Here is a 9,142-nt window from a genome sequence, read left to right on the forward strand (position 1 = left end):
AACACATACTTACTTGGAATCAACTCTGAAAAGGTATTGATGAGATTTTAGCCCATTGATAAAGAATATTCTAGGCTAAAAAGTAAGCGGGGAGATTTGATTGTCTACAGGATGCTTCAGTCCCACTCCTCCCTGAGCTACTGCCGCTCCTCTTTCTTCCCTGGGTCTCAGTTTGAAGATGAGCATTGACATTGTCCCTTTACAGAATGTCTCTGACGGTGGGGATTTTTGTGTTGCTCTCTTTGTCTTCCCTCAGCCCAGTGCTGTACCTGGTTCAGGAAATAGCCCTCTGATCACAGCAGTGACTCTCAGTGGGATGTCCTCTCAATAGAATTGTTCTTTAAAATAAAAAAATTCCACAAAGTGGACTGGTCCACGGATGTGGGAAGGAGAGCTTTTTTTGTCTTCCCAAATCTGTCTGAAATACTGGAAGCATTCAGGAAAGGAGAAAGCACAAAACTGAATTCTGACTCTTCGGATTTTCTGCCTCTCTTTTAAAATCCATTGGAGTGATTCCACTTCTTTGAGGTACCTAGAGTAGTCAGATTTTGAGAACGGGAGAGCAAAATGGCGGGCGCCAAGCACTAGGAGAGGGAAAGAGGAAGGGTTGTTTAATGGGCGCAGAGTTTCGGTTAGGGAAGATGAAGAACTTCTGGGGGTGGATGGTTGCACAGCACTGTGAATGTACTGAATGCCACTGAACAGTACATTTAAAAATGGTTACAGTGGTAGGGGTGGCTGGGTGGCTCAGTTGGTTGAGCATCTGACTCTTGGTCTCGGCTCAGGTCATGATCTCACGGCTCATGATAGGGAGCCCCTGAGTCGGGCTCTGTGCTGACGGCATGTGGCCTGCTTGGGATTCTCTCTCTTCCTCTCTGTCTGCCCCTCCCCCGCTCACATTCCCATCCTCTCTCTCTCAAAATAAATAAATACACTTAAAAAAAATGGTTACAGTGGTAAAGTATAAGTTCCACATATTTTCCCATGATAAAAAAAATCATGTCATCAAAGTCCCGGTCATGTTTATGGAAAGATAGTAGGTAAATCTGAGTTTAAAGTCCAGTTCCAGGACTTGCTGGCTGTGTGAGGACTGGGCGAGCTGCTTACCTGCTCTGAATCTGGGTTCTCATCTACAAGTGGGGCCTGATGTATTGAGTTTGAGGTGCCTGTAACATAGTGGGCACTCGCAAACATTCATTGTATTCCTCCATGTTCAGCTTTAGAGTGGATGTCTTCTTCAAAAATCCTGCCCAGGTACCTCTAACTTGCAGAGGAAATGAGGCAAGACCAGTGGCTTGGGAAGGGGCAAGGTTTAGTTAAGCTCAAACTGTCTTCATGTTGATAAGAGGCTGAACCACAAGAACCCTGGGTTCAGCCTGGGGGTGTCCCCAGACAGGGAGACTCTCACAAGTGTGCCAGTTTTTCATGCTATCGTAGGGGAATCCCCTCTGGACCAGGACTTGCCATGGGACCAGCTCCCAACGTGGTAGTCTCAGGAAAATGACCCTTCGGGGGAGGGGGGGCACGAAATGGGGACACCACCTCAAAATCTGCAGCCCCTGAACAGCTGGAAGAAATAAGAGCTTCTAAGCTAACATCCTCTGCCTATCCTTGCTTTTCATTAAGTGCGGACTCCCCAGCAATATATACCCTCAAGCATCCTCATTTTCAAAGCTTAGATCTTTTCCAAATCACCAGGCTTCTTTTGTAAATAAAAAATAGTAGGTGGTTATTTCATTAGTGTTTAGATTCCCAAGCAAAGTGATTATCCACAGTCTGAATGTAGGGACATCTGAAATAAATAGGGAGGGAGGGGATGTGTGTGTGTGCAAATGCTATTTCTCGGGTTTATCCTGCTGCCCTCCCCCCCCCACCCCTGCCCTCACATGCAGATTCCCAGTCTCTTTTGCTTTCACTGAGAAACTTGACCGCCCAGTGAATTTTCCCATGGAGGTGTAGAGGCAGCACTGTTTTATGAGTTACCGCTGTTTGCCCAGAGGAGCCAGTTAGTAGAGAGGAATCGTCATCTGCTCATCTCTCTGGCCTCACGTGCCTCCGTGGAAGCCCATCCGTCAATTTTAAGGAGCCAGCTGTCCCACGAGCACAGCTGTGTGGCCCCTTGGGCTATGATCTCGCCAAAACCACTCGCACTGAGCAGGATATGAGAGCCTGCTTCGTGGTTCGGATGGGGCTCCTCCAGCGCATGGCCACTGCGCCCCTGCCCCCTGAGGGAGGACCCCCGCTTTGTCCCAGTGACATTGAAAGTGAGAGCACACGATGCAGGTCCTTAGAAGTGCCAACCACGCTGCCCCCTTTATTCTGGTAGCATTAGGGGGCACCTGCTGTCTTGATCACCGGCACGCGGTTTCTCACGTGCTTGTAGCCCAGAGGCACAATGCGCCCCCCCAGCCCTGCCTGGCCCTGCCACCGCGTGACTGACCGGCAGAGGGAAGCTGTGTCAGCTGCTAATACCGACAGACTAGATTTTGGAGGAGCTGGTGTTCCATTGACCACCACCCCCCCGCCATCACAACCTCCCCTGTGATAGTCTGTTATAACGGAAGTGAGTGTGTTACTTGGGAGGAGTCAGGGACTTTGAGCTCTGATCCAGACTTAGAACACTCTCGTGTGTGGCCTGGAGTAGGTCGTATACGTTCTCAGGGCGCTTTTCACGACGATGGTACGAGATTCAGATGAGATGTAAGTCTGTCTGTATGTTAGAATCACCTAGAGAATGTAAGCAACAAAAATACCAGTGCCTGGACCCTACCCCTCAGGAGTTGGGGTTGAATTCCTCTGCAGAAGGGGCCAGGCAGCATCCAGAAAAATTCAGGTGATTCAGATGTGCAGCCAGACTTGAGAAGGACCTGGACAGATGAGGCGGGGACGGTTTGAGGAAGGGGAAGGCGCTGCCTGAATCCAGTTGGGCGTTCCAGTCATCACATTTTTCACTCTGGCGATCCCCAGGATTTCAACCCGATGTAAAGGTAATGTGATGGTGACCTGGTTCTGTTCTGTTTCTTTAACGTTGCTTCCAACACCCACCCCAGGCCTTTTTTTGGTGAGAATTAGGCGTGGTAGTTCACCGCCCCAAGCACAAATGAGCCTCTCAGTAAGCCTGTGAAACCGTTCCCTGGAGTGTCCTACTAGCCTTTCCCTGGGGGGACATGGCCCCACCACGGACTCAGAAGCAAGACTGGCCACTCCAGGCAGCAGTGATCGTGTCCTGACCAGAGTCCTGTAGCGCTCCTTCGGGGACAGGGTGCCTGGTACCCGGGTAGGGAAATGGTTCTGATGGATAAGGCAGTTAGTTTCGGTGTCCAAATCTTACAACTAAAGGGTCTGCAAGCAATCACAGGTTTACGTGAAGGGAGAGAACAACTCAAAAGTTTCACCATGACAAGATAAGTGCAGCAATTATGTTTCAAAGACTACAGAAGAAAATTTCACCAGGGACTGCATTAACTAAGAAAGGTTTTCTACCAGGAAGTCTAATTGAATTAATGTTGAGATTCTTGCTCCTGCTAATGCCCTGCCCACTGGTGCTGTCACTCAGCACAGCCTCCTGTTTGCACCATGCAAGGACCGAGAGGGTGAAATCAGACCTTCCCAGTAGTGGATTTTGAGCACAAGAGAACACCTTCTGAGGGTCCAGTACAGTTTTCGCTGCGAGAAAAAAAATAATGCCGACTTAACCTAAAGTCTGATCTTTAAAGGCACTGTGTCATTTGACACATGTTTGTATTACTTCGTTAATAGAGTAGCTTTCCCAAGAAAAGCTAGAACACATGTGCTTATGGGGCTCTACATCACAGATTGATATGGTATGAATTCTCCGTGGAACCCTGGGAAGGAGGCTGGAGAGTGGATTCATCCTCATTTTGTGGATGAGCAGATGGCAATTTACAGTTTAAATAACAGTCACAAAGCTAGGGATGTGGTCCCCTGGGGACCAGACTCATGCTCTTAGGGCTCTTGTTTTGGTGCTTTTCCTGTTTTATAACTTTTCACATTTTTTTAAACTTTGAGCTTTAAAGTAAAGCTTTTTCAGGGCACCTGGGAGGCTCAGTCAGTTGAGCGTCCAACTCTTGATTTCTGCTTAGGTCATGATCCCATGGTCATGGGATCAAGCCTTGTGTCAGGCTGTGTGCTGATTGTGGAGCCTGCTTGAGATTCTCTCTCTCTCTTTCTCTCTCTCTCTCTCTCTCTCTCTCTCTTTCTCTCTTTCTCTCTTTCTCTCTTTCTCTCTTTCTCTCTCTCTCTCTCTCTTTCTCTCTCTCTCTCTCTTTCTCTCTCTTTCTCTCTCTTTCTCTCTCTTTCTCTCTCTCTCTCTCTCTCTCTCTTTCTCTCTCTCTCTCTCTTTCTTTTCTCACTCTCTCCCTCCCTCTGCCCCTCTCCCACACTTGTGCTCTCTTGCTCTCTCTCAAATAAAAAAAAAGGAAAGATTGTTCTATTGTTTTCATTTCTAAATGAAAAAAAGAGAAAATCACAAATTTTGAAGTGGGAAAATTGGCGTTTACCTAGTAACTCAAGTCCACTTTGACATTCATTCTTCCAGGCCTTTAGAATCAAGCTTTCTGCACAGCGTACCGTGAAACATTCCAGGTCCCAAGACTGATCACAGAAGGGTAGGGGGGAAAAAAGCACAGGAGGCTGGTTTTAAGAGAAGCCGCCTGAATCCGTAAAGTAAACTCTAAGACAACGGTTAAGTTTCAATAGATGCAGAGTCACTTTCTGAATCTGGAAGAAACTTACATGGTTCCAAACAGCTGTAGGTATTACTTGCCGCGGAGGAGTTCAACTCCGTTTTTATTTGCTGTCTGTTTTACAGAAAACAATAGACTGTCATTTTTTATAATGCCACATTGGTTATAAAAATACTCGTGGCTCTATGCCGGACAAGCCATAATCTCAGGAAGGGATGGAGGTGAGCTTTGATCTCAGTGGCCTCTGTCTGAATTACCATTTTCAGTGGACTACTGTGGCACCAGTCCCATCCTAGGGTAGTTGGGGGACAACAATGTCCTTCCCTCCCGTAGTTGAGAAGGAGCTTTTGAAGTGCCCTTTTGGAAGCTATAGAAACACACGATACTTATCGTCAGTGTTCCACTCTGAACTTAAGCTCATCACCTCCTATCACACCTCTAGGTGTGATACTATTTCTCATTCTGTTACCACAGAGTAAAGTCACACTTGGCACTTTTACTGTCCTTTTCCTAGAATATCCCCAGAGCGCTTTCCGAGAGTGTTAACTGCTGTTTGGCTCATTTTTCTGCCATGGAGAAAACAGAAACCCACCAGACACCAAGAGGATACTTAGTGTGTGTTAAGTAGGTGGTTCCAACCAAGCAGTGAGTCAAATCTGGCGTCCCCTGCCCCTGCGGTCGGTCTGTGCTGGGTCACCAGGTCTGAGAGCCACACTTCAGAATCATTTCTTTTTTAAATTTTTCTTAATGTTTATTTTTGAGAGAGAGAGACAGACAGACAGACAGACAGACAGACAGACCGAGTGTGATCAGGGGAGGGACAGAGAGAGAGGGAGATGCAGAATCCGAAACGGGCTCCAGCCTCCGAGCTGTGAGCACAGAGCCCGATGCAGGGCTTGAACTCCAGAACGGCGAGATCATGACCTGAGCCGAAGTCGGACGCTTCACCGACTGAGCCACCCGGGTGCCTCAAGAATCATTTCTTTTTATCTCTTACTCTTCCCTGATGATCACACTCAGTTGTACACCCGCTGCCTTCACCCAGACCACCCTCTGTGCCTCTGCAGAAAGCAGCATCACCAGAGAAAAGACGGAAGATGCGTTGTGTTCAAAGTGTTGACTGGCATCTGACTGGAATGAGGACAAAAATTAATGTACCATTATACCCTCTATGAGCAGACCTCGTCACCACAGCCCTGTGCTCGCCAGAAAAAGGGGGGGGGGGAACCACAGTTACTAAGATAATAAACAGCCATTTCCAACCTGGCAATATTTTATATGAACTGGCCCTGCTCTGCTGTGTATCATTTGTCTTCTGATTCCTTGTTCAACGTTGCCTCCCACTCGAGGCCAAGCACATTACAGCTGTGCCAAAGAGTGGGTGGAAAAAATAGCCTTATTATTAACCTATGTTGAAAACATAATGGCTTTCTGAATGTCTTCATTCACAGATGCAGTCACACAAGGTATTAATGCTCTTCCTTAAACATGGCAGAACAGAACCTTCGTTTAAACCTCTTTTGTCCATGTCTGTGGCACGCCCGCACCTCGCGAGAAAAAATGAGCCCCTTGAAAATGACTTTCCTCTTTACACATTCACGTAGCTTGAATTCATAATTGGGCTATTTTTATTGGTCCGCGGCCGTATTATCATATAACGCCGTGAATATGTAATTTAGAGTCATTTAGACCAGTCACTCCCGGTCTCCCAGTGCAGCACACGAGCGAGGCTGGGCTCTTTGTAAAGGAAGAGGAGAAATGGAGAGTAATTTGGCCCAGAGCTGCTCAGCTCTGAAACGAGAGAGCTTGGTAGCCTGTTTGGTAATAACCCCCAGCTGCGTAGACTCCTGGTCGTAGGGCGTTTCCACATCGCGGCCCTGAGAGGAGGCAGGGTGGGGTTCACATCTTCACTTGGCCCAGAACAGGGATCTGTGGTTGAGGGAGGACGGTGACTTGGCCGTGTTAGGACATTTGGGGCTCAAACCACCACGTGGGACTCGGGCCCGCGCCCTAGCTGTTATCCTAGGCGACACCGCAAAACCCAGGGTCGTCCCTTGCATGGCGGAGTGACACCTGTCCTCGCCTACCTGGTCACATATATTAAAAGGCCCTCTGGCCTCAGTCACCGCCATTGGCATCTCTGTTTTCGCATCCCATAGAATCAGCAGGTGCCAGGGGAGCACAGGCTTCCTTATCAACTGCAACTGGGGAAAAAGAAGACAGAAATCACCCTCCGTGCTCTCCAGGATACAGTTCCGTGTCTGGGTTCCTCCATGGAACGCAGCAGTGGTGTTTACTGGCCATTTCTCCGTGAGCCACTTTCGGTTAAATGGTGCCCGGTGGTGGGGACACAGACCGGCCTCCGGACTGCCGGGCTCCGTCCCCTGAAGAGACTCTCCCTCCTGTCTGACCTGCAGAGTCCGTGGCAGGGGGAGGAGGGAAACGCCTCCGAAATCTTCCTTCCCGAAAGGTGTCCTGATACTTGGGTGCATGTAGACCACATCCGTTCCAGTCCCTTCATGCCACGTATACGGGTCTGTATTTACTGCTGATTTTAATTCACGTGATTATGAGGGATCTTCTGTATCTCTCTTGATGCTGACAGTTTCATTAGGGATATTTCTTTTACTTTTAAAAGAACCCTTTTAAAAACATGCTGTGGCAGCTTGGAGGCGGTTGCAGGGTCCTCCTTTTTAATACAAGAAGTTGGGCTCAAACGTACAGTAACTGTCACCTGGTAAGCAGACGCCGTCTGACTATGTCAACATTGCCGGTGATTTATTGCTTTAAATTGGAATCAGCTGATATTTGGTTCCACAGTTTTTAACTCTGCGGGGTTAATCTGGAACCTGCTGGTACCCATGAAATAGTTGTTTATCTGCTGTTCTAAGACTGATGAAATGTGCAAAAGATGACTGTGTAATCAGCCTGGTATCTCCCTGTGTTACAGCTTAGTCCGTATGGCAGCACACAATCTCAAAAATAATTACTCTGCTGTAGTTAAAACATGGGAGCCGAATTCGGGAGCTGATAAAAGAAAAAAAAAGAAAGAAAAGAGAAAGAAAGAAAAGAATGCATCCACCAAGTCCTTTCCTGAATTGGGTCATTCTGTTTTGTTATCTTCTTAGAGGGAACAAGTGGGTTATGATGGTCAGACCTCCTAGGAGCCTGAAAGCTTAGGGCAAGGCCTGGAGGACAGAACACTTAATCTGTTGCCAGTGTCTTTTCCTACCTTTGATCTTTTGTTTTAGATAAACTTGATTAGACTAGACTTTCATTCCCTCCTCTAGACCTAGATAGGGCCCTTGGAAGTAAGGATGCTAATGCTTAGAGGTTTCTTTTGTTCTGAAAGCAATCAAAAGATACCTGAAGTTATGGGAATCTGAAAAAAAAGATCCTAGACCAGTATCTACCCTTTAACATTCTACTTTCACAGCCAGCTATTGAAGACCTGAGAGAGAGGTCATTTGTTTGGTCTGCTTCAGATCTCGCCTCTTCTACAAAGCCCATCGGAAGGAAAAGCACCGTAGGTTTTTTGGAGGTTTTTTTCCCCATAAACTGTGAAGTCTCGAGGGATATTTATTTCTGTTTACCAAGACGTTAGGAGTAGTCCACAGACAACTTACTGAGGTTTCAAGGAAGATCCAAGACTTGGAATAAAATCTTCTGTATAAAGGTCTATTGATTAGATTATACGACCTGTCTTTGAATCGGAAGTAGGATGTAAGTTTTTCTGTTCAGAGGAGAGAAGAATACAATGGAATCTATCCTGAGGCAGTTCTCATCTTGTGGACCAAGACTCGCCTATCTGTTGGGCAACCGAGGTTACCTTACGGACAAGGGTTTCTCCTCCACGGAGGAGTCTGATGTACAATAGTGTGATTACTTTGTACAGATGAGAGATTATCAGGGAAGAAATGACAGTCTTATGAGAACCCAAGAATATTATCTGTAGCACCAACCTCTTTCTTTGGAGGCAAGTGAGAAGCCCTTTGGTTAAGACATACGAGAGGCTTTCTGTTGGTTGCGATAAGTTTTTACCCTCCCTGATGCGGTTGCTGGCTGTCTCTTTGCCTCTTCTGTCCCTCGTAAACATACGGCTCCTTCCAAACAGACTTCCATCCCTTGCAGCCAAATGGTGCCTCCGTCATGACTCGAAAACTGGCCCTGCTTGCTGTTACTGGTAACCAGAAGTATCAGAAGGTGTCGGCCTTGCGAGCAGAGCAGGCCCATACATTATTGCACTGTTTAGAGTCTGGATGGGAGACATCGGGCCTAGGAAGGGGGATTGATGGATGCTGCCCCCCACTCCCCTTTCTGAACATGCCTTCTCTTGAAATATATATTTAATTACATGGAGTCATCAATTACATGTGATTTCTAGTCACAGTTTAGAGCAGGCCCTCCAGACTCCACTCAGCTTGTCTGTTATGAGG

At 47.3% G+C, this 9,142-nt stretch overlaps 1 protein-coding gene across 10 annotated transcripts in view; it reads left to right on the top strand.

The window, feature by feature from the left end:
• CELF2 (CUGBP Elav-like family member 2) overlaps positions 1-9,142 on the top strand; it is a 311,282-nt gene that overhangs the window by 166,607 nt on the left and 135,533 nt on the right. The window contains exon 2 of one of the 10 annotated variants that reach the window (XM_042991017.1): positions 2,410-2,987. The exons of the other annotated variants lie outside the window; for them this stretch is intronic. The gene's annotated coding sequence lies outside the window, so the exon portion shown is untranslated. The remainder of the gene's footprint in view (positions 1-2,409; positions 2,988-9,142) is intronic. 10 annotated transcript variants of the gene reach the window in all.

The sequence above is a fragment of the Panthera tigris genome, chromosome B4 (genome assembly GCF_018350195.1).
Source record: "Panthera tigris isolate Pti1 chromosome B4, P.tigris_Pti1_mat1.1, whole genome shotgun sequence".
In the NCBI taxonomy this organism is placed as follows: domain Eukaryota; kingdom Metazoa; phylum Chordata; class Mammalia; order Carnivora; family Felidae; genus Panthera; species Panthera tigris.